Source organism: Prionailurus bengalensis, chromosome C1 (assembly GCF_016509475.1).
Source record: "Prionailurus bengalensis isolate Pbe53 chromosome C1, Fcat_Pben_1.1_paternal_pri, whole genome shotgun sequence".
Classification (NCBI taxonomy): Eukaryota; Metazoa; Chordata; class Mammalia; order Carnivora; family Felidae; genus Prionailurus; species Prionailurus bengalensis.
The window spans coordinates 215,089,021-215,112,742 of NC_057345.1; the positions used below are offsets into that span (position 1 = coordinate 215,089,021).

The 23,722-nt window shown below is 39.3% G+C and overlaps 1 protein-coding gene and 1 non-coding gene across 4 annotated transcripts in view; both read left to right on the top strand.

Moving 5' to 3' along the window:
• The window catches only part of DIS3L2 (DIS3 like 3'-5' exoribonuclease 2), a 348,656-nt gene that overhangs the window by 76,644 nt on the left and 248,290 nt on the right, over positions 1-23,722 (top strand). The window lies entirely within an intron of this gene.
• Positions 12,928-13,148, top strand: LOC122482189. The gene has a single exon (XR_006297006.1). It is a non-coding gene; the product is annotated as a small nucleolar RNA U3 (small nucleolar RNA).

Genomic DNA, 23,722 nt, shown 5'->3' on the forward strand with positions numbered 1-23,722 from the left:
AAGTTAAGTGTATACTTAACATGACCCAGCCATTCCACTCCATTCCTGGATACTTACCTTGGAGAAATGAAGGCATTTGTCTGCATGAAGACTTACATATGAGCTCATAGCCGCTTTTTTGGTAATAGCCCCAAACTGGAAACAGCCCAAATGTCCGAAGGCATGAAAACCAATTTTGCTATACCTATTCAACAAATACAACTCAGCAGTTAAAAAAAAAAAAAAAAATCAATGGAGTATTGATACATGCAGCAACATGGACAAATCTCAAAATAAATTATGATGGATGAAAGAAGCTAAGCAAAAAAGAATACACTTTGTATGAGTCCATTTATATAAAACTCTAGAAAATACAAACTAATTTGTATGAACAAAAGGCAGATCATTGGTTGCTTGGGGCAGGAGTAAGAAAGATAGATTACCAAGGGGCCTCAAGGGAGCTTTGGGAATGATGGACATATTCATTATCTTGATGGGATAGTTTCATAATTGTGTATGTATGTCAAAGCCAATCAATTTGTGCACTTTAAATATATGTAATTGTTTTTTTTTTTTATTATTTTGGAGAGAAAGTGAGCAGGGGAGAAGGGCAGAGGAGGAGGAGGAGGAGGAGGAGGAGGAGGAGGAGGAGGAGGAGAGAGAGAGAGAGAGAGAATCTTAATCAGCTTCTATGTTCAGTGTGGAGTCTGACACGGGGTTTGATCCCCTGACCCTGGGATCATGACCTGAGCCAAAATCAAGAGTTGGATGCTCAAATGCCTGAGCCACCCAGGTGCCCTTAAATATATGCAGTTTATTGTATGTCAGTTATACCTCAGTAAAGCCATAAAAAATAACTGAAAATAAAGAAACAATAAGATATTTGGACAAATGAGCCTGGAGCTCCAAGGAAAGATTGAAGCTAGAGATGTAAATTTGGGAGTCATCAGCAGATACGTAATGTCAAATCCGAGGTAGTGGATGAGATCACTTAGAGAGTGTAGCTAAAGAAGGCTGAGTACCGAGTTCTTGGGTAAGCCAGCATTTAGAGGTCAGCTGACGAGACTGTGGAGAGACCTGTGCCCCTGGACAAGGAGGGTATGAAACATGGTGGTTAACTTTCATCTGTGTCTAAAGCAGAAATCAATGAAATTGAAAACAGAAAAACAAATATTGGTTCTATAATAAAATCAGTAAATCAATAAACCTCAAGTACAGCTGACAAAAATAGAAGTCACAGGTCACCAATATCAGGAATGAAATCGGGAATATCATGTATCACAAACATTAAAAAGATAATTTTTGAAAAACAAAACAAAAATTTCAGCTGTGCTTGGTTTAGGGAACAGGCTGACGCAGAGGGGCAGAAGGGCAGAGAAATGGGTGTCCACAGACTCAGACTTTCATAGTCCATATGGTCTGCTCAAATCTAGGAAGGCATTTTTTGATCTACCGGATCCTGAGCCCTTTCTCATGAACAGGGATTGGTATGGATACAGAGAAAAGCCTAGACGGGCAAGGAGGACCCTTTGAGTTGCTGGCAGTAGATTAAGGGAGATGACCGAGGGACTGCCTTCGTGTGTGCATAGGCCCTCTTCAGCTGTCAGCAGGTTTGAAATGTAGAGGATGGTCCAGGGTTCCTTGCCTTATTCGTTTTCTGTGGAGCTCCTAAGGATCTTCACAGTGACTGCCTGATAATTGCTTTTTATATGAAAGTCAACCCCACTAGGTATGTCTCTTGGGCCTCATTACTTAGAGTATTTCATAGCTTCCCATTCTGAAGCGGGAAGCCTTGCTGGCTGTAGCCCACCTGTCACAGTTGTTGGTGACAGGGTCAAACTAGAGAGAAGAGAATATTCAGACTGTCCTCAAGCATCCCTGACATGTAGAATATAAACATCTCAAAGCATACTGGCCAATTGTATTACAGGTTTGTTAGTACAAAAGCATATTGTTGTCAGAGGAATCTGTAGTCAATGGTGTGAGCAAATGTGAATTAATTGGATTATTCATCTTTGCTTCTTTATGCTTGTTGTGCTCACCCCCTCTTGGGTATGTAAACTACAGGGCCTTTGGGGTTTTAGAAAAAACAACAATTCTTTTAGCTGTAGTAGTAAATAGTCAATTTATTTCACAGCATGTTTTTTGGCAAAATAGATAGCTGTTAAAGAATCAAGCTGTGAGGCAATCATAAAAAATAATTTGCTCTTATATAACAATTTTAATTTTAGAATTCTTCCACTTTTGTAGTATATATATGTAGTTTTTATTACAGACATCTAATGAAGGATAGTTGAGGGACAAAAGATAGTTTCTTCACTTTGTCAATTGGGACATTAAGTGACTTGTTTAGGAACTGGAAGTTTTTGGCAGGGCCAGGGAGCAGAATCCAGATCTCATGACTTTCAGCTTCTTGCTCTTATAGGGTTTCTTTTTTCTTTTGTGTGAGTGTGTGCATGTGTGTGTGTATTTTTCTAGGCTGAGGGTCTGGTTTTCCTCAGATTTTCAAAGCGGGGGGAGACCTGTCCTCTAAATGATTAGGAGCTATTTCACAGATCCTGATGATTCTGCCCAGAACTGTGCCAGGTACCTGTTGGCTTCTCATCCTGCACCCTGTTCTGTGCTAGATCCTGGAGGTTCAGCCTGGGAAAGGTCACAGGCTTTGCTGTTAAGGAGCTCGTAGGCTGGATGGGATGGGGATGGGAACAACTGTAGTATGGTTTGCAAAATAGAAAGAAATACGTGTCATTATGGGGCACCAAACTCTTATGAGAGGACTGGAGAAGGTTTCCTAGAGGAGGTTCCATCTGCACTAAGGTTTGAAGATGGGATGGGGCGTCTGGGTGGCTCAGTTGGTTAAGTGTCTGACTTTGGCTCAGGTCATGATCTCACAGTTCATTGGTTTGAGCCCCACATTGGGCTCTGTGCTGACAGCTCAGAGCCTGGAGCCTGCTTCGGATTTTGTGGGTCTCTCTCTCTCTGCCACTTTCTCTCTACCTCTCTCTCTCTCTCTCTCTCTCTCTCTCAGAAATAAATAAACATTAAAAAAAGTTAAAAGAGAAAGAAGATGGGAAGGGAGAAGAGAGGTTTTGTTTTGTTTTAGGATGAGAATGACTTGGGTTGAGAATGATTTGGCAAGAGAGGATTGTGAAAATTTCCACTTTCGGGGAGGAACATGTGGAGTAAGGCTTTCTGTCCCTGCTGTGCCATCGGCTGAGTGCGGCCCTCCCAACTTTCCTAGAGACTGGTAAAAAAAAGTTCTCTAGACCCTGCCTTCCAAGAATACCAACAGCCTTGTGGGCCAGCCCCCCCTACCCCCCGCCGCCCATTTTAAGTTTATTTTGAGAGAGAGAGAGGGAGAGGCAGGGAGAGAGAGAATCCCAAGCACGCTCTGCACTGTCAATGCAGAGCTTGACGTGGGACTCAAACCCACGAACCACAAGATCATTGCCTGAGCCAAAATCAAGAGTGGGATGCTCAACCAGCTGAGCCACCCAGGCGCCCCTGGCCTTGGCCCCTTTTGCAGAAGCCCCACAGATACTGCTCTTTGCTCTGTAAACACTCCCTTTGCCATTTATTTGATCTTCACCCTGCCTCTTGCATTCTCTTTTCCTTTTCTTCCCTTTGTCCCATTAAGTTCATCTCCATAATCATTAAACAACTTTATCCTTCATCTTTTTTGTTAACTATAATAAGTTTACCCTGTTATTTTCCTTCTTTTAGTAGCCCAATATAGTGCATCACAAATATATAAACCCTGCGGATGTTGGATGATTGCTAACTTTTTAGGGCTTGCTATGTACCAGGAACTATATTTAATGCATCATACCATTCTTTAGTCTGCTGTTGTCTCTATTCCAGTTTTGTGAATGAGAAACTTGAGTCTTAGCTTACACATTTTACTTATTTAGGGAATATATAACTAGAGAATGACAGAGTTGGGATTCAGATTCACATCTCTGAATTTCATGAGCTCATTATTATTTGTTATTTCAGAGATAAAAAGAAGAGAGTTATTGGATATGTAGATAGAAATTGTCAAGTATCATAAAAATCAGCATAAATCCAGGAAATAGTAATATATACCTTAGCATTAGGTAGTATCTTGAGTTCCCATCGTGGGTAAAGAGGATAATTGTATCAGTTGAAATGACCAAAGGCTTAGTATTAATTCTTAGAAAATAGCTGCTTTAGAAAAAATTAATTAGAATTCTAGTGGTTCTGTCTTAAGACTAGAGAGGCATGATAGCTTCTCAGGGCATTATGAAGGCAGGTGTTGGGAATGTGCCATAACCTTACCAGACATCTGCTCTAGATAGCAGATCAGATACTGAGAGAGCTGACCCAATTATAAAGTTACCTCAAGAGCTACAGCCTGCTGAACAAGGGGTTACAGACCCAGCTGTCATCCTGACCTGAGAGTAGATCACAAACTCGTGGGGCACGTGGCACAGGTGTTCAGAAGGCAGGTAGGCAGTTGCCATGGTAGAGGTGGGTCCTTCTCTGACAGAGACATAGGACTGATTTCAGAGGCATAGGACTCTCTCAGTATAAACAGACTGGTGGAGCTGGCCCCTGGGCTGGAGTCAAGGATGCTATTTGATTGCCATGCTAGGAGAATTGGCTAGAGCAGTATTGGGAGCAAAAAGCAAAGCAGGAGACCAACCCTGAGAGCCAGAATTCTGGGCCTTTTTTGTGTTGTTGTTGTACCAAAGGAGATTTGGGAGCCCAGAATTAAGGTCTGGTGTCTTGGATCTGGGAGGTGGGTTAAAAGCTAAGGCCTCTTAGAGGAGGAGCCAAAGTTGTTTGAATGTTGCCTACCTTGCTTGATTGCGAACTAGGGTGAGCAGCTTAGTTGATGCAGCCATAGTGAGTGACCCAGGGAAAATCAGAGTAAAGGAGGAGGATAAGAGCATATTAAAATTAGACTGTTCTACAGTGTGAAACAGAAGCTGATTAGCTAAAGAGTCAGAGGTAGATGTCAAGTGAAATTTCTACTCATTCAAAATTAGTTCCTATATTTTTTGTCTGAATATTTAAAACTATAGTAAGAAAAGCTGGAGTCGATTTGATATATTGATAGCCACTGGAAAACTATAATGCTATTCATTTATCCCTTAGGTATTTGTTGAGAGCACTTGCATGAGACAGAGAGGATATAGTTGGAATAAATCAATTAAGCACTTTGTTAGTGAAGTCTAATTTTCTCTTAGGACAGGATTATTTCACTTAATTTTCAATAGAGCAAAGTCTATGCATGAATTAAGGAGGGTGGAGAAGCAGGGATAATTATTCTGTATTTCTTAACAGGTCTGTTATACAGTTACTAAGAAAACTTACTGTTATGCAAAGATACTTACACTTCAGCAAAGGAATAATAGAAGTACCGATGGGTATTTTAGAAGAGATTGGCACAGAAAGAAAGGACTAATGGGTTTGAAAGAATAAAGGAAGCGTTGATAGGAGTTACTACTCTTGTTCTAAATTAAACAAACAACAAAAAAATCAAAGTGCACATTTAATCCCTAATTTTCAGTGGCTGTTCCAAACCTTCTTATGGTCACACGAAATCGGTCTCATACAGTAAATTGTTTCCTTTGACAACTAACTTTTCCTTCAAGTGATTGTTTTAAAGTTTTGTCTTCCAAGTTCTTCTTTAAATATGCATCCATCATACTAGATTATACTTAATCCAGTCTCTTATATAACCACTATCATTTTGGATTGTTCTCAATTCCAGTGGAATTAGGATTTCTTAGAACTGTTTGGTTTCCTGGCCTGTATGACAGGCCCGAAAAAGACTTGGAAGGTACTTAATGATGGAGGGCAAGGTCTTTGGAGCCTCCACCCGTAGCAATATGGTAGGTAAGGTATATCTACTACCATGATCAGATTTTCCCAAAATTGTTATATACACAAACCTATTTTTAACAATCATCTTTTCTTCTTCATTATTGCCAGCTCTGGGATCAAATACTTCAGGTTCTTGCCTGCTCTAAACATGCCTTCAGATCTCCGTAATTCAAATTGAAATGTCTGAAATAAGGAATGTATCATTTAAGGATAGAGTAGCTTATTTGTGCTGGGAAACTCCCAATTAATATTTCAGGATTATTTTCTAGAAAACTAATTCAGTCCTCCGTAACTCCGTGGAGATGGTTTGGTGAAACTCACGTTCATTGTATGGAATGAATTAATGTAGATGAAGGACTTTTAGCAATGCTGGCACATTGTTAAGTGCTTAAGAAATGTCAACTATTACTATTATTCTTCCTTCAAATGAAGACTGAGAGGCATTGTTTGGTCAAGAGCACGTAATAACTCAAACTTGCTATTTCCAGCTCTTGAATTTACCACTGATAACATTTATTTATAGTAGAAATAAAATGTTGATGTAAAATGTTGGTGTCTCACTATGCATTCCTTTGAAGGATCTCAATTGCTGGAAGGTTGTGATAGCTAAGGTTATACTGTGGAACAACATTGTTTATTTTGTACCCATGCTGTTTGCCCATCAAGATCATCTAGGGCCTTGCCTTGTATTATCTTCACCCCAGAGCCCAGGCTGAATGAAATAGCTGCTAACAGGAGTGTTCCCCTTTTCTGTGGCAGAAAAGAGCCACAGAGCCTTGGACATTTAAAATGTCCTTGCCCAGAAATGACCCCATCAGTTCTACTCACACCTCATTGGCTAGAATGAGTCCCCTGGCCCTCCTCAACCACAGGAGGGCCAAGAAGTGTCATCCTGCCAAGTGTCTACAAGTAGGGATAGGAGCATATACGTGGCGAACTGCACTAATGACTGTCACACTGCATTAATTAGGTTGATCATATGTTGCATTCTTGACTAGCCATCTGAAAAGTGTATGCCATTGGTCACTATGGAGATCAGTCAGCAGCTTCTGTATCGCTTACTACAAATTCATCTCCATTAATGAAGGAGGAATTCAGAAACACCTGAAAGATCTAGATGGTCTTTAAGGTCACCTCTAGTTTTATAATTTTTGCTTGAAAGTACAACGTGTGATGCAAAGTAAGCTTGTTGATCTTTGCATCAAGCTAATGGTACAGTTTGGGGGTATAAAAGGCAAGGAAATTATGTTTTAAGGAAATGTACTGGCATTCATGTGATAATTTTTATAAACCATACGGTGTTTATCATTATTAGTAGTGTTGTGATACTGTTGCTTGCTACTGCTCTTTAGTTTTTATTTTAAAAATTTCAATAGATGTATCTTATCCCATGTTTTATGGAAACTAGTAATGATTTAGGGCATATGCATAACTATATTATAAATTTAGGCAACTAGGGAAAGGGACATTGTAGATTTGGAAAATTACAGGTATTTTAGTGTTTTGGAGCTTGAAATGTAAGATAGGGATTTAATGTGGCAGGAGACGAGGCCAGGCTAATAGATGATGGGTGGGTGGGGTCACATCATGAAATGTCTTCATGCTAGTAAAGGAGTTCAGCTGTGATCATACAGGCATTAGGGAGCTGGAAGGAGGTTAAGACAGGGTAGTGATTCAAGAATAAAAGACACAGGGATAGCAGATGTGAGAAAAACTTAAATTACAGTACCTTAGGCTGGGTTTCCCAGAGGCAGAGCCTGAGGTTTCTGGTCCTCATAGTCTGTCTTTGTGAGAGATTTCCGAAATACATCAAATTACTTAAAACTTAATTAGTAAAGACACAGATCAAAAGTTACCATTTGAGAACAAGTTACTGGGAATGAGCTAGGTTGAGTACTCGAAGAGGTTGGGTTTGGATGGTAAGAGAGTGAAGTGAGGGGAACCTGGGTGGCTCAGTTGGTTGGGCATCCAACTTCAGCTCAGGTCATGGTCTTGTGGTTCATGAGTTTGAGCCCCGCATCGGGCTCTGTGCTGACAGCTCAGAGCCTGGAGCCTGCTTCAGATTCTGTGTCTCCCTCTCTCTCTGTTCCTCCCTTGCTCACACTCTCTCTCTCTCAAAAATAAAAGTTACAAAAATTAAAAAAGGGTGAAGTGATAACACAGCACACAGAATAGAGGTGGAGACAGGGACCTGTTCTCTAGAAAACCAGATCAGGTTTTAGGAGCAAATGCATTGGGGACAGTTGGCCAGGAGAAGGGAGACGTCCCGATGGTGACTTTTTTGGTAGCATTCTAGAACTGGAGTTAGCAAACTTTTGTCAAAGCCAGATAGTAAATGTTATAGGCTTTACTGACCAAAAGTTTCCGTCACAACCTCTGAACTCTGCCTCTGTAGCCTGAAAACAGCTATATTCCAGTAAAACTTCATGTACAAAAACAGCTGGGTTTGGCCTACGAGCAGTAGTTTGTGGAGCCCAGTTCTAGAGGCCTGGTTAGGCCTCACGAAGGCCCTTGCCCCGCCTGACCTAGCAAGCACTATAGGACTCAACACAGGCCCCTCGTTCTTAGCCTTAAACAGCATGACATCTATGTTGCGAAAGGTCTTCCAATTTTGACTCCATCTCAATAATTGGAGCTTTTAGTTCTTGAGTGGTTTGTTTTTTAAGCAGAAAATTCTAAAGAGTCTTTATCTCCATGGGTTCTGGGAAGTTAGTTGACTGGATTATGTGATTTGTTTTTTTAGAGTTATTCTAATAATATGGTGGTGTTTTTTTTTTTAAGTTTACTTATTTATTTTGAGAGAGATAGAGACAGTGCATGTGAGGGAGGGGCAGAGAGAGAGAGGGACAGAGAGAATCCCAAGCAGGCTTCGAGCTGCCAGTGCAGAGCCCGGTGCAGGGCTTGAACTCTCGAAACTGTGAGATCATGACCTGAGCTGAAACCAAGAATCAGATGCTTAACTGACTGAGCCACCCAGTTCCCCCCTCCATCAAGGTTTTGTTGAGTGCTTGCTGTGAGTCAGGCAACACGCTATACCTTAGGAACATGGTATGGAATAAGATAGGCAGGATCTGGTTCTAAACCGCATAACATAGAAAGTGATTTGAGTGCCTGTGTTTTCAGTTCTTCCAAAGGTGGTACTTAAATAGTGCCATTCTAGATTCAAAGTAGAGAAGCTTCTTTGTTACGCATAGTGGGTGCCGTAGTGTATAAGGGCTTGATTTTCTTGAGGAACCCAGGCTGAGACTGTCTGTCAAGTGGAGCGATACAGAGCGGTGAGTGCAGCCGTGGAGTCCTGGAGCACTGTGCGACACCCTGCTAGCCTGCCGAGTCTCAAAGAATGTTTTGGGAAATAAATTTCTGGAGGAGATGAAGTCCGAATGTAAAGTAAGTTTGAACTAGAGGCTTGATGGAAGGGAGAGCCTGGCCTGCTCTAAATCCTGAAAGTTGTTTATTACAGTAGGAATGGAGGCTGTGAGGGGAAGAGGGATGGCTGGAGATGAGTCCTTGTCAGCCTTGTCAGAGGTTCCTGCTCATTGGGTGCAGAGACCAGTCGTAGAGGTGAGTACGCACATCTTGCTGTGTGAAGCCAAGACGAGTGTGGGTACTGTTGGAATCCTTGGTGCACAGTCACTTCTTTTTCTGTAACCATCGGAGTGAGGTCTCATTGTTTGTAATGTGCTACAACGGAGTATCTTCAGTCTGTAAAGACCGTAGTCTCAGATCCTTTGGGATAAGATGTAGTTGGCTTTTGACATTGAGGAGCTTGGGCCTTGCAGCCCCTGGGTATATTGGCTCTGGGCCGTCTGCCTGTCCTCTGCAGTACGTACCTGGTGTTGGATGTGGTATTCCTTCCTGATCCTTGCAGCTCAAAGTGTGTTACGTACCAGCAGCATCGCAGAATCTCAGGCTGTACCCCAAGGCCCACTGAATAAGACTGTTTTTGTTTTTAGTTCTTTTTTAATTCGAGTATAATTAACATACAGTGATATGTTAGTTTCAGGCGTACAATATAATGACTCAAATATTCTGTATATTTCTCAGTGCTCATCCAGATAACTGTACTCTTAATCCCTTTATCCATTGCATCCATCCTCTCACCCACCTCCCTTCTGGCAGCCACCAGCGTGAATAGTATGTGTTTTAACAGGATCCCCAAGCGATTTGTATGAACTTTAAATTTTGAGAAGCACTGATGGTGGATAATTAAATAATTAACTTTTCTTTCTTTTAAAATAAAAACTACTAAAGCATTGTAGAGAAAGGAGGAAGGTGTATATGACATTACTGTATTATAGCTAGTCCTGGGGAAGAGTTGTGAGTGCAGTGTGACTTGTTGGGTCTTCAGAGATTTGTGGGAGTAATGATTTCCTTATTTTAGCAGAGTTAGATTCTGACCACCTTCCCCCTGATCAAAGACACACACACACACACACACACACACACACACACACACACACACTTCCTTTCTCCGTTTAGCTAGCAAAGAAGGACTGAGAGATTATTCTTACAGGTGTATTTGGAAAAAAATTTACTAATTAGTTTATTGAAAAAAGATTTCAATCTTTAAAAAAATTTTTTTTAATGTTTATTTTTGAGAGAGAGAGTGCAAGCAGGGGAGGGGCAGAAAGAGAGGGAGAAACAGAATCTGCCACAGGCTCCAGGCTCTGAGCTGTCAGTACAGAGCCTGATGTGCCGCTTGAACTCATGGACTGTGAGATCATGACCTGAGCCGAAGTCGGGGACTTAGCCGACTAAGCCACCCACGCGCCCTGATTTCAATCTTTATCATAAGTTGTTTTTATTCCAATCAATAAGTGTCATGTAATCCACCTCCTCTCCCATTTTTAGAAGATTTGTTTTAGGAGATGATTTTTATATTAAGTTCAAATAATCATGTCATTTCTATTAATCTCCAGTTTCAAATTTTTTTTTCCTGAGAAATTACCTCTTAGAATGTGTTTCATACATGTTTGTTATGACCTAGGTTTTCTGTTTCTTTTTTCCTAACCCGCTGTTTGAGGCCTGCTTTTAGTAGTTTGCAACATGTTACAGTCTTTTTGCAAAAGTAAACTTAGAGTATGTTGAAAAGTTATTTCAGTTTTCAAAATTTTGTTTGAAACAGTCCACAGTATGAAAAACCTTCTAATAATGTGAGCATTATTCCTTTTCCTTTTCCCCTATGCTATTCTGTCATATGCTATTGCATCAGATGAGATTTTAAAGAAAAAGCATAATATAGCTGGAAGGGTAAAGAACTAGAAGAAGAAAATCTAAACAAAGGGAGTCTGAAACTGTTCAAATATCTATGTTTGAAGTTTATCAAAAGGATATATTGTTCTTTAATAAATAGGGTACCCACATTATAAAAATGATTTATTATTTATATTGGAATTATCTTTTCATTCTGACATTTACTTTGGTAAGAGAGGTTAGATTATGCTAAAAATGATTAGAGTAATGATTTTATTGAGATAAAATCCTCATTTTAATCATTTTATTTTTGTTTACTTTTAAAACCACTTTATTTATTTATTTATTTATTTTTTTAATATGCAATTTATTGTCAAATTGGTTTCCATACAACACCCAGTGTTCATCCCAACAGGTGCCCTTCTCAATACCGATCACCCACCCCCCATCAACCCTCAGTTTGTTCTCAGTTTTTAAGAGTCTCTTATGTTTTGGCTCCCTTCCCCTCCCCGATGGTCTTCTGTTAAGTTTCTCAGGATCCACATAAGAGTGAAAACCTATGGTATCTGTCTTTCTCTGTATGACTTTTCCTTTTCCCCTATGCTGTTGGACTTATTTCACTTAGCGTAACATTCTCCAAGTTCCATCCGTGTTGCTACAAAAGGCCATATTTCATTCTTTCTCATTCCCACGTAGTATTCCATTGTGTATATAAACCACAATTTCTTTATCCATTCATCAGTTGATGGACATTTAGGCTCTTTCCATAGTTTGGCTATTGTTGAAAGTGCTGCTATAGACATTGGGGTACAGGTGCCCCTGTGCATCAGCACTCCCGTATCCCTTGGGTAAATTCCTAGCAGTGCTATTGCTAGGTCATAGGGTAGGTCTATTTTTAATTTTCTGAGGAACCTCCACACTGCTTTCCAGAGCGGCTGCACCAATTTGCATTCCCACCAACAGTGCAAGAGGGTTCCCGTTTCTCCACATCGTCGCCAGCATCTATAGTCTCCTGATTTGTTCATTTTACCCACTCTGACTGGCATGAGGTGGTATCTGAGTGTGGTTAAAACCACTTTAAAGAGTGCAGTCTAGTGATTTAAAAATAATCACAGTGTTGTATCACCACTGTCTAATTCCAGAACATTTTAATCATCCCCCAAAGAAACTTTATCCTCATTAAACATTCACTTCCCATCCCCTTCCCTCCCAGACCCTGGGAACCACTAGTCTTCTTTCTGTCTCCATAGATGACTCTGTTCTGGACAGTTCATATAAATGGAATCATACAGTATTTCTCTTTTGTGCTTGGGTTCTTAGCATGTCTTCAGTATTCATCCATGTTAGAGCATTTATCAATTCTTTATTCCTTTTTATGTCTGAATAATATGCCACTGTACAAATGTGCCACATTTTATCTTTTCATCAGTTCACGGACATTTGGATTGCTTACACTTTTTGGCTATTATGAATAATGCTGCTATGAACATTCATGAACAAGTTTTTGTGTGAATCCATGTTTCAGTTCTTTTGGTTGTATACCTAAGAGTAGAATTATTGGGTCATCTGGGGACTCCATGTTTAGTAAAAATTGATTTTTGTAACGTATCACTAAAATATACTGTCCCTAAACTTTTTCGGTTCAAAAGGAATTAGTCTTGTGAATATATACACAATTTTGGCCCTGAAATGTCCTGTGTTCTTTGGTATTTCGTCCATTGTATGAGCAGTATATGATGTCTGTTGCTTCTGTTCCTTTTCACACGCAGGTCATTATTTTGGGCATTTCAAAATGGTACCCCTCAGTCATCTGGCCTGTGGATTGATGACCCTTTGCTTTATTGTTTTGTGAGTTATTTCCGGAGCATCAAAAGTTCCCTTTTATAAAATGCTGTATGTGGGAAGACTATGCTTTCAGTAGCAGTTCGGTCCTAGAGAAGTTCTCTGAACGTGTCGAGCACCTGAAACCACGAGGATTAGGTGCAGCGCCCTCTCCTGAGCCTGCCGCTGGCTCTGGGTGTTGCTTCTGGAGCTGTTGCCATTGATTATCCTTTTTCTCTCCCTGATGACTGTTTTTCTCTTCCTTTGGGAGAGTGAGAGGGAAGAGTTGCCATCTGAGTAGGAAAAAATGAAAAAAAAAAAAAAGGTTGCAGGCAGTTACTGAGTTGTATATGCCCAGTTTGTTTTTGTTTGTTATTGAAGGAGGTTATTTATTATTGTTTTTGTTATTGAGAAAGCATGTTGTTGAATGTCACATGGGCAGTACATTTACTTCATTACCTAATGTAAGTCCTGTTGTCCTCTTAGCGTTTGTGTCTTTGTTACCTGCTTTTCAAAATACCTTTATACAATGAATGTACAATAATCATATTATGTGTGTATGATTTAGTATTATGATCTTTTATTTACTATAAACATTATCTTCATTTATTACTAAGATTTCTAAACACAAATTAATGCACTCAGAAAGTGATTGAATAAATCATCACTTTTAAGTACTGCCTAATGTTTCATTGGGTGGATATTTTTTATTTTTAATAGCTTTCCTATGTTATAGGGCATTTTAACTATTTATAATTTTTTTTGTTACTTAAATAATGTTGTGGAGGGGCGTCTGGGTGGCTCCGTCGGTTGAGCATCCAACTTCAGCTCAGGTCATGATCTCACTGTTTGTGAGTTTGAGCCTCATGTTGGGCTTTGTGCTGATGGCTCAGAGCCTGGAGCCTGGAACCTGCTTTGGATTCTGTGTCTCCCACTCTCTCTGCCCCTCCCCTGCTCATACTCTGTGTCTCTCTCTCTCAAAAACAAGTAAACATTAAAAAAATTTCTTTAAATAAAAAATAAATAATACTGTGGAGAACATCTTCAAATACATAACTTTTATTTCTTAGGGTTGTTTCCTTATTTTTTTTAAATGTTTATTTTTGAGAGAGAGACACACACAGAGTATGAGCAGGGGAGGGGCAGAGAGAGAGGGAGACACAGAATCCGAAGCAGGCTCCCGGCTGTCAGCACAGAGCCTGACACAGGGCTTGCACCCACAAACCACGAGATCATGACCTGAGCTGAAGTCGGACACTTAACCGACTGAGCCACCCAGGTACCCCTGTTTCCCTTTTTTTTTTTTAATGTTTATTTTATTTATTTATTTATTTTTTTTGAGAGAGAGAGTGTGTGTGAGTGAGCAGGGTAGGGGCAGAGAGAGAGGAAGAGAGAGAATCCCAAGCAGTCTCTGTGCCATCAGCAGAGAGCCCCACATGGGGCTAGATTTCACAAACCATGAGATCATGACCTGAGCCAAAATCAAGAGTCAGATGCTTAACCGACTGAGCCAGCCAGGCTCCCCTCTTAGTATTGTGTCCTTAAGTTTAAATTCTCAGAGTACAATTTATTGTACAATTGTACAATTTATTGGGTCAGAAGATGAGAAAATTCTTCAAGTGGTATCTGTGAACTACTGGTCATACCCCTCCTAAATAATTAAGCCCAATCAATAAAAGACTTTGAATTATTTCTTTAGTTTTTACCTTTTGTTTTCCATCCATCCTTTGATATTGTTGATATTTCAAATGTTGGTTTGATCATCTTCAGTGTTAGCTATTTCTCCTACGTGTGTTATCTCTATGTTTGGCACTTTGCATTGGACATGATTTCAGTTCTCTGGTGGATACAGAAGCATAAGGCTGAATCTGTACTCCAAAGTCAGGCACAGGGGTGTATTTTTCTAAGTGTACAGATCCCTGTTTTGTGCATACTTTTCTGTTCTTCTGTTTTATTCCTCTTTCTAAGGAAAAGAAAGTCTTTTTAAAAAATTTTTAACATTTATTTATTTCTTCTTAGAGACAGAGCATGAGCAGGGGAGGGGCAGAGAGAGAGAAAGGGAGACACAGAATTGGAAACAGGCTCCAGGCTCCGAGCTGTCAGCACAGAGCCTGAAGCAGGGCTCGAACTTGCAAACTGGTGAGATCATGACCTGAGCCAAAGTTGGACACTTAACCAACTGAGCCACCCAGGCGCCCTATTCCTCTTTCTTTATAGCCAGACTTTTTTGGACCCACTGCCTGTTTCTTGATAGTGATCTAGATTCTTCAGTTTGGCTTCCAACCCACCATTCTACTAAAGTTGTTGTTTTCAGGGGTGCCTGGATGTCTCAGTTGGTTAAGCGTCTGACTCTTGATCTTGGCTCAGGTCATGATCTCACAGTTTGTGAGACTGAGTCCTGTGTCAGGCTCTGTGCTGACAGTGTGGAGCCTGTTTGGGATTCTCTCTCCCTCTCTCTCTGTCTGCCCCTCCCCTGCTTGCTCTCTCTTGCAAAATAAATAAACTAAAAAAAAAAAAATTAAACTTGTTCCTTTCATGGTCATCATTAATTTCCTATCCATTTTCATCAATCATTTTCTTTTCGTTTTCCTTGAGCTTCTACAGTGATTTAAGACCATTGATTTCCATCCACTTTGTGACCATGCCCCAGTTCTGTGGTCCAGTTCCGTTTCTCTCCTTGGTTTGTTCTTTCTTAGTTGATTTCTCTTTCCTCCACCTAGTTGTAGACCTTTCCCAATTTCCCGTCCTGAGCCATCTTTTCTTTTTTTATACACTTTCCCAAAGAGGCCTCTGTGCACATTCAGAGTTTAAACTGGCACTTCTCTTTGGGTGATTTCCACCTTCTGTTCATTTACCCAGCATTTTTTCATTGGCCACTTTGTGCCTGGGGCCCAGGGGAGTGAAGATGAACACAGTTTGACCGCCCAAGATCAGATCTGTAAACAGAGCCGCCGTGTGCCACCTGATACATTCCTTACAGAGATTGGAAGACACATGCCAGAGCTCAGAGGAGGGTAGAAGACAGCTGTGCCTAAGGGAACTGATGTAAAAGTCTTCAACTGGATGACGTTTGAATTTCAGTTTGAGAGAAGAGTTTGTCAAATGAAGATTCAGGGGAGGGGAGAATATTTTAGGCAAAAGAACTATATATTATAAGCATGTCTCCTCCCAAGTTTAAGCTGGTGAGGGCAAAAGCTGTGTCTTATTTATGTTTATGTTCATGGCATCTGAGAAAGAACATGAGCTTTTCAAGTCAGATTGGGGTCCACATTCTAGACACTTTATTTAGGGGCTCTGAGGTTTAGGAGACTTGTATGTAAATGGAAGGAAGTTTTTGGTCAGGATTAATGAGCTACAGTCACCCAAAAATATTGTCTGGAATAGGTGCTTTTAAAGTGTGAATTTCATTCTTTTGTTTTCCTGTCCTTGCTTTTAGTGGCCATAATTGACATGCAGTAGTTGGGGAATCAATCTTTGTTGAACCATTTTGTGGTTTCCAAACAACGTAAGAAAAATGATCTTTTGATGTGAACTCTTATGAGTAAAAAGCATGGGGTGAATTTACTAAACTTAGTAGTCTTCCAAAGCAAAAATTTGTTTCCTGAAGAACTAACTTTAATTGGAAGAGAAAATACAGCGTTGGATCAAGTCAGGTTTGCTGGATGTTTGCACATGGGAGCTTGATATATCAAAGGTGGACGGTGTTGATTATAAATGTCTTGTGTAATGTTTCTTGATTAATATTTACAGATTTCTTAAAATTTGTCTTCATTTCCTTTGGTTTTAAATAAGTATGGTTGTAGATTTCAATTGTTCCAGAATTGTCTGTTTTTTCCTAGAGGCCCCAGATGCTATAGCTCCCCTGTTTTTCAGTTAATATTAGCTTAGGCTAGAGTCTTTTAGCTCTTTGTTGCCAATTGCATTCGTATTCCTTTGTGTGACATAAAGGCCTTCCATGACCTGCCCTTTGCCCTCTCGGGCAACCTTCAGTGTAACCTTAGCCTGGGCGCCCCAGAAGGGAGGTCTTTGAATAGGCACCATACAGCTACATGTCTACGTTTTCTTTTCACAGGCATTGTTTCCTTTGCTTCCAGTTCTCTGCTTGTATCTCTTTTTTTCTCCCTTACACAGGCCGTTGCCACTGGGAAGGCTTTCCTTTATATCTCCACAATTGTTACTCGAGGTTGCTGTTTTGCTTAATTGAAAAACCTGCAGATGCTTCTCACCTATATTGTAGAGCCCTTTCTTATTATTTCTGTTCACATACCAGTGGTATTTGATGTTTTTTTTCTGGGCATTATTTGTGTTGCTTCTTACCAGTGACTCCTGCTATATGATGTTAAAAATGGCAACTAGCATTTCTTGAGTACCTATTCTGTGACAGGCACTCTTTTCGGGCCTGTGCAAATACTGCATATTGCCCGTGTGGATTACTTTGCAAGGTGGACTGAACTGTATTACTTCTTTTTCATTGTTCATGTACTCATTTCTAAATAGGCCAGAGAATATTTATTTAATTCGTGAGGGGGCAAAGTCTGACAACAGATGAAAAGTCAGTCCCTAAATCATAAAATTCTTGAATTTGGGTTTTTGTTTATACTTCCATCTTTCAACGTACTTCTATTAAGGCTGTATGGAACTTAGAAAATGTATTAGTGTCAGTTTTATGACTAAATTATTTAAAAATAGTTTAAAATATAGTTTTAATAATAAACTAAAGCAAAGAAAGTACTATGTCAGTTTTCTCTTAATTCATTGATGCGATGATTTATTCAGCAAATATTATTTTGGACATCTGTGGTACACCAGATAAGGGAATACTATATCCTGAATATAACAGACAGTGTGGTGCCCTCATTGAACATACAGAGAGTTTAGATCATCTGTTAGGCCTGAATGGATTCAGGAAGTCTTATTTTCAAAACCTGTTTTTGTTTCTTTGTTTAGAACCATAAGGAATATCTTAACATTTGGAAACTAACAAATGCAAAAGCCAGAGTGCTTTTTAACTTTTTCTAATTTGAAAGGAAAATTCTCTTCTTCTGGCAGAAAATAAGTCATCTCCTTAGCTAAGTTCCCTTGGAGAAAGATACTTGCAGTGTTATTTTTGTCTTAGAATTAATAAATTAAATGACTTTCCTAAACTCATTCATTTTACAGTTATTTGATACTTTTTTGATGTCCAAAATTGACTAAAGAATGAATCGCTGTTCATTTCATTTTCCGTTCTTCCATTTTGCCTTTGAAGCTTTCCACTGATAGCTGTTAGTTCTTAGAAACAGCATTGGGGCAGGGCATTGCTCCCTTCCTCACTCCTGTTCTCTAGGCCATCATCCTAAATCTCTAATGTGGGTCGAGACAGAGAATGCACACATGTGCCTATATGCATTGCAGGGAAGGTTTTTCAGGGACTTGGAAGGGGCCTGCAAATAGAGGGCCCAGGATTGGTAGAGGAAAAAAATCCAAGAAAGGAAAAATTCATATAAACATGTATATGGAAGACCATCTATAATATGGAAACTGCCCAAGTACATTTCATAAGTAACATGAACTCTTGACTAATTATTGAATTATAGTACATTTATTGTATGTATTTTGTATCCCACAGTAAAAGTGTTTGGTTGACGGTATGTACTTAAAAAAAGCAGAAAATCCATCCTCAGATCTTCTCAGCTTCTAATTGCATCAGCATGATCTGTTCCCATTCTATCTGCTAAAAGAAAAGTGAATCTTCTTTGGAAGGAGGGAATATCTTCTAGAGCTCTTACAGTTTGCATTGACGTTACTAGCATTTAATAAAAAATTATCATGTATGACAAATGATCAAAAACCTAGAGAAAAAAAAAACCAGTAGAAACACACAGGTAATTTAGATTTTGGTGTAATAGGAAACTGATTCTAGAAGACTGAGCCAGAGCGCCTGGATGGCTCAGTTAACGTGTCCAGTTCTTGATTTTGGCTCAGGTCATGATCTCACGGTTCATGAGTTTGAGCTTCACATTGGGCTCTGTGCTGACAGCATGGAAGATGCTTGGTATTCTCTGTTTCCCTCTCTCTCTGCTTCTCTCTCTCTCTCAAAAATAAACTTAAAAAAAAAACAAACACTGAGCCAATATGTTCAAGAGAATAGATGACAAGATGGAGAATTTCACCAGAGAACTGTTACCTATAGAAAGATAATGGATAGGAATTTTAGAACTGAAAAATAATAGAGACTGATTTATTCAGTATATATGATTTGCTAAATTTAGATACCACAGAAGAGAGGATTAGTAGACTGGAAAATAGTTCAGTAAAACAGACTGAGGCATGGAGAAAATAGAAGAAAATACAGGAATGGGGATAAAACACGTATTACACACGACGAAAACACCTTACATTTAATTTGAGCTAAAGAGAAAAGGAACGAGAGAATGAGACTCAATTAGTATTTTAAGAGATAACAGCCAAGAATTTCCCAAACTGTATAAAAGATGTCAGTCCACAGATTTGAGAAACTCAAGAAAGCTCAAACAGGATTAATGCACAACAGATCATATGTAGGCATACTCTAGTAAAACTTACAAAAACCAAAGAGAAAACTCTTGACAAAAGATAGGAAAAAAAAAAGATTTCTTCAAAGGAACAACAGCTGACTTTTCAAATGAATCTGATGGAAGCCATGATAGAATGATATCTTTTAAAGTACAGAAAGAAGGGGCACCTGGGTGGCTCAGTCGGTTAAGCGTCCAACTTCAGCTCAGGTCACGATCTCGCGGTTCGTGAGTTCGAGCCCCGCGTCGGGCTCTGGGCTGATGGCTCGGAGCTTGGAGCCTGCTTCCGATTCTGTGTCTCCCTCTCTCTCTGCCCCTCCCCCGTTCATGCTCTGTCTCTCTCTGTCCCAAAAATAAATAAATGTTAAAAAAAAAATTAAAAAAAAAAAGTACAGAAAGAAGATAACTGCCAACCTAGGTGTCTGTCTATACCCAGTGAAAGTATTTTTCAAAAGTTAAGGCCAAATTTAGATGTGATAGGCAAATTTCTTGAAATACACAGCAAAATGTTCAGAAGAAGAAATAGGAAATCTGAATAATTTTTTATCTAGTAAAGAAATTGATCTTTAATTTAGGTGTTTTATTTATTTTTATTTTTATTTTTATTTTTATTTTTATTTTTATTTTTATTTTTATTTTTATTTTTATTTTTATTTTTATTTATTTTTATTTTTTTTAGCAAGGAAAACTCCAGGGTCAAATGGCTTTACAGGTGAATGCTTTCAGATATTTAAGAAAGTAAAATAACACCAATCTTACAAAACTATTTAGAGAATAGAAAACTGTTTTATGAGGACTGCATATCCTAGCTATTAAATCTGACAAAGACAATGTCATATAAGAAAATTACAGGAACATTTCTCTCATGAACAGAGATGCAGTTATTCTAAATAAATGATAGGCAATTGAATCCATAGATATATAGAAACAATAATAATATTAGAGGGACACCTGGTTGGCTCAGTAGGTTAAGCATCCAATTCTTGATTTTGGCTCAGGTCATGATCTCACAGTTTGTAAGATTGAGCCCTGTATCAGGCTGCATGCTGGCAGTTTGGAGCCTGCTTGGGATATATTCTCTCTCTCTCTCTCTCTCTCTCTCTCTCTCTCTCTCTCTCTCTCTCCCTCTCCTGCTTGCACTCTCTCTCACCCTCAGACTTAAACAAAAAACTGTTAGAACCAAATGGGATTTATCCCAGGAATGCAACATTGACTTACTGTTCAAAACTCTGTTAATAGGGAAGGTGATAGTCCAAGGATACAAAATTTCTAGCATGTAAGATAAGTTCTGGAGATTGGCTGTACAGCATACCTGTAGCTAACAGTGCTCTATAGTATACTTTAAATTTGCTAAGAGGATTGATCTTATGTTAAGTGTTCTTACCACACAAATAAAGTAAAATAAAGAAGGTGGGAGAAAACCTGGAGTATGTCTATGACCTTGATGGTAGTGGTCACGGTTTCATGGATATGTACTTATCCCCTAAATCATTGAGTTATATATGTTGAATATGTACAGCTTTTTACATGGTAGTTGTATCTCAGTGAAGTGGTTAAAATGGTTAAAAACTCAATATAATGAACCACATTCACAGAATAAAGGAAAAAAATTATATGATCACTTCAGTTTTTGCAGAAAAGTATTTGGTATAATTCAGTACCCATTTCTGTTAAAAATTCTCAGCAGACTAGTAGGAGAAGAAAGAAACCTCCTTAATCTGATAAAGGCTTTTTACAAAAACAAAAACAAAAAAACCCCCAAAAAACCCCTACAAAACATCACAATTAATGTTGAAATGGTGAAAGCTCTTCTTTCTATACTGAGAATAAAACAAAGACTCTGACTATCACCACTTCTATTCCACATTGTACCAGAGGTCATAGTCAGTAATAAAGCATAGAAAAAAGGTGGAAAGATTGGGATAGGGAGACAGTGGGCTTTATTTATGTTCAGATTACTTGACTGGATACATGGAAAATCCCAAGGAAAGAGGTTGCTACATACAAAGTCAGCCTCCAAAAATTATTTGAATTCTTAGAATCAGCAACAAACCAATGGTAATTTAAAAATGGTACCCTTCATATTAGCATAGGAAAACAGGTACCTTAGGATAAGGATGGTGCAAGATGTTCAAGAAAGGCTACATTAAAGACTACATTGATAGAAACTAAAGATGCCCTAACTAAATGTTCATGACCTGTAAGACTCAGGATGGTGAAAATGTTAAATCTTTAAATTGATCCATAGATTCAACACGGTCCCAGCAAGCATTTTCATATGTGGCAACTGGTTCTTAGTATGGATACTATTAACCAAGGTAATTTTGACGAACAAAGCTGGAGTTCTTATGCTAGCCAACTAAATCGCAAAGGACTGACAATGCTGAGAATTGGTGAGGGTGGAGGAAGTGGAACTCTCGTACTCTGCCCGTGGGAATGTCGGTCAGAGTAGCCACTTTAGAGAACTGTGTGGCATCGTCTGCTAAAGCTGCAGATGCCCCATGACCCAGAAGTGCCATTCCTAGGTATATGCTCAACAGAAATGGGTTCATTTGTGCACATGTTCAAGAATCTTTAAAGCAACATAATTTACATAGCCCAGACTAGAAGCCACCCAAATCTTCATCAGTAGTGGCATGGTTGAATCCATTGTGGTATGTGTGTAATGTAGATTATATAACTGGAAGAATGGATGAGCTACAGTTATGTGCAACCATTTAGTATGAATCCCACAAATTTTGAACCAAAGAAGCTTAACACGAAAGAATTTTTATGGTATTATTCTTATAAACATATACAATTTGTTTTAAAGATTTTGTTAGGATGTTTGTCTTTGTAGGCAGAATTCTAAGAGGGCTCTCAAGAGCCCTCCTCTGATATACACACCACATATGATCCTCTCTCCTTGGGTATGCATGGGGCCTGTGAATATGACGGGATATCACTCCAATGAGTAAGTTACATTATTTGGCAAAGGTAAAGGGATTTCTGCAGATGTTATTAAAGTCTCTGAACAATTGACTTTGAGTTAACCAAAAGGGAAATTATCCTTATAGGCCTGACCTCGTCAGGTGAGCCATTTAAAAGAAGATCTGGATGTCAGAGATACTCTCCTGCTGGCCTTAAAGAAGCAAGCTGCCATGAGTTCTACAGTTGCAAGTAAATGAATTTTGCCAACAATGAAGGACTCAAGCTTATAAGAGCACTTTGATCCTTAAACCATAGGTTTTGACAGCAGCCCCAGGCAACACCTTGATGGCAGCCTTGTGAGGTCCTTTAGCACTGGGCCCAGGTAGACCATGCCTCTGGATACCTGACCCCAGAAACTTGTATCTGGTTTTAGGCTGCTAACTTTGTGGTAAGGTTTCAGGCAGCATACACTGAAACATTATTCGTCTTTGTGCTAGTTACATGGGTGTCTGTGTTTACTGTATAAAATTTTATCATATGTATACATTTATGATTTAGGTACTTTTCTGTATATGTATAAAAATGTGTTCAATAAAAGTGTTCATTTTAAAACAAAAAAAATTAGTAGTTTTCTCTGCATTGTCTTTGGTACACAAATATAATCAAGTAATTATGTTTTAATTGTACTGGTCCAATTGAACACAAGAAAATTTGGTCATGAAATTAACTTAAATATTCCTTTCCGTTAACGAACTCACCTTCTGTCCTTCCTCTCTTTTATTTTATTTTATTTTATTTTATTTTATTTTATTTTATTTTTTTAAATATATGAAATTTATTGTCAGATTGGTTTCCATACAACACCCAGTGCTCATCCCAAAAGGTGCCCTCCTCAATACCCATCACCCACCCTCCCCTCCCTCCCACCCCCCATCAGCCCTCAGTTTGTTCTCATTTTTAAATTTTTTTTTTTTTAACGTTTTTATTTATTTTTGGGACAGAGAGAGACAGAACATGAACGGGGGAGGGGCAGAAAGAGAGGGAGACACAGAATCGGAAACAGGCTCCAGGCTCTGAGCCATCAGCCCAGAGCCTGACGCGGGGCTCGAACTCACAGACCGCGAGATCGTGACCTGGCTGAAGTCGGACGCTTAACCGACTGCGCCACCCAGGCGCCCCAGTTTGTTCTCATTTTTTAAGAGTCTCTTATGCTTTGGCTCTCTCCCACTCTAACCTCTCTCTCTCTCTCTTTTTTTTTTTTCCTTCCCCTCCCCCATGGGTTCCTGTTAATTTCTCAGGATCCAAATAAGAGTGAAAACATATGGTATCTGTCTTTCTCTGTATGGCTTATTTCACTTAGTATCACACTCTCCAGTTCCGTCCACGTTGCTACAAAGGGCCATATTTCATTCTTTCTCATTGCCACATAGTAC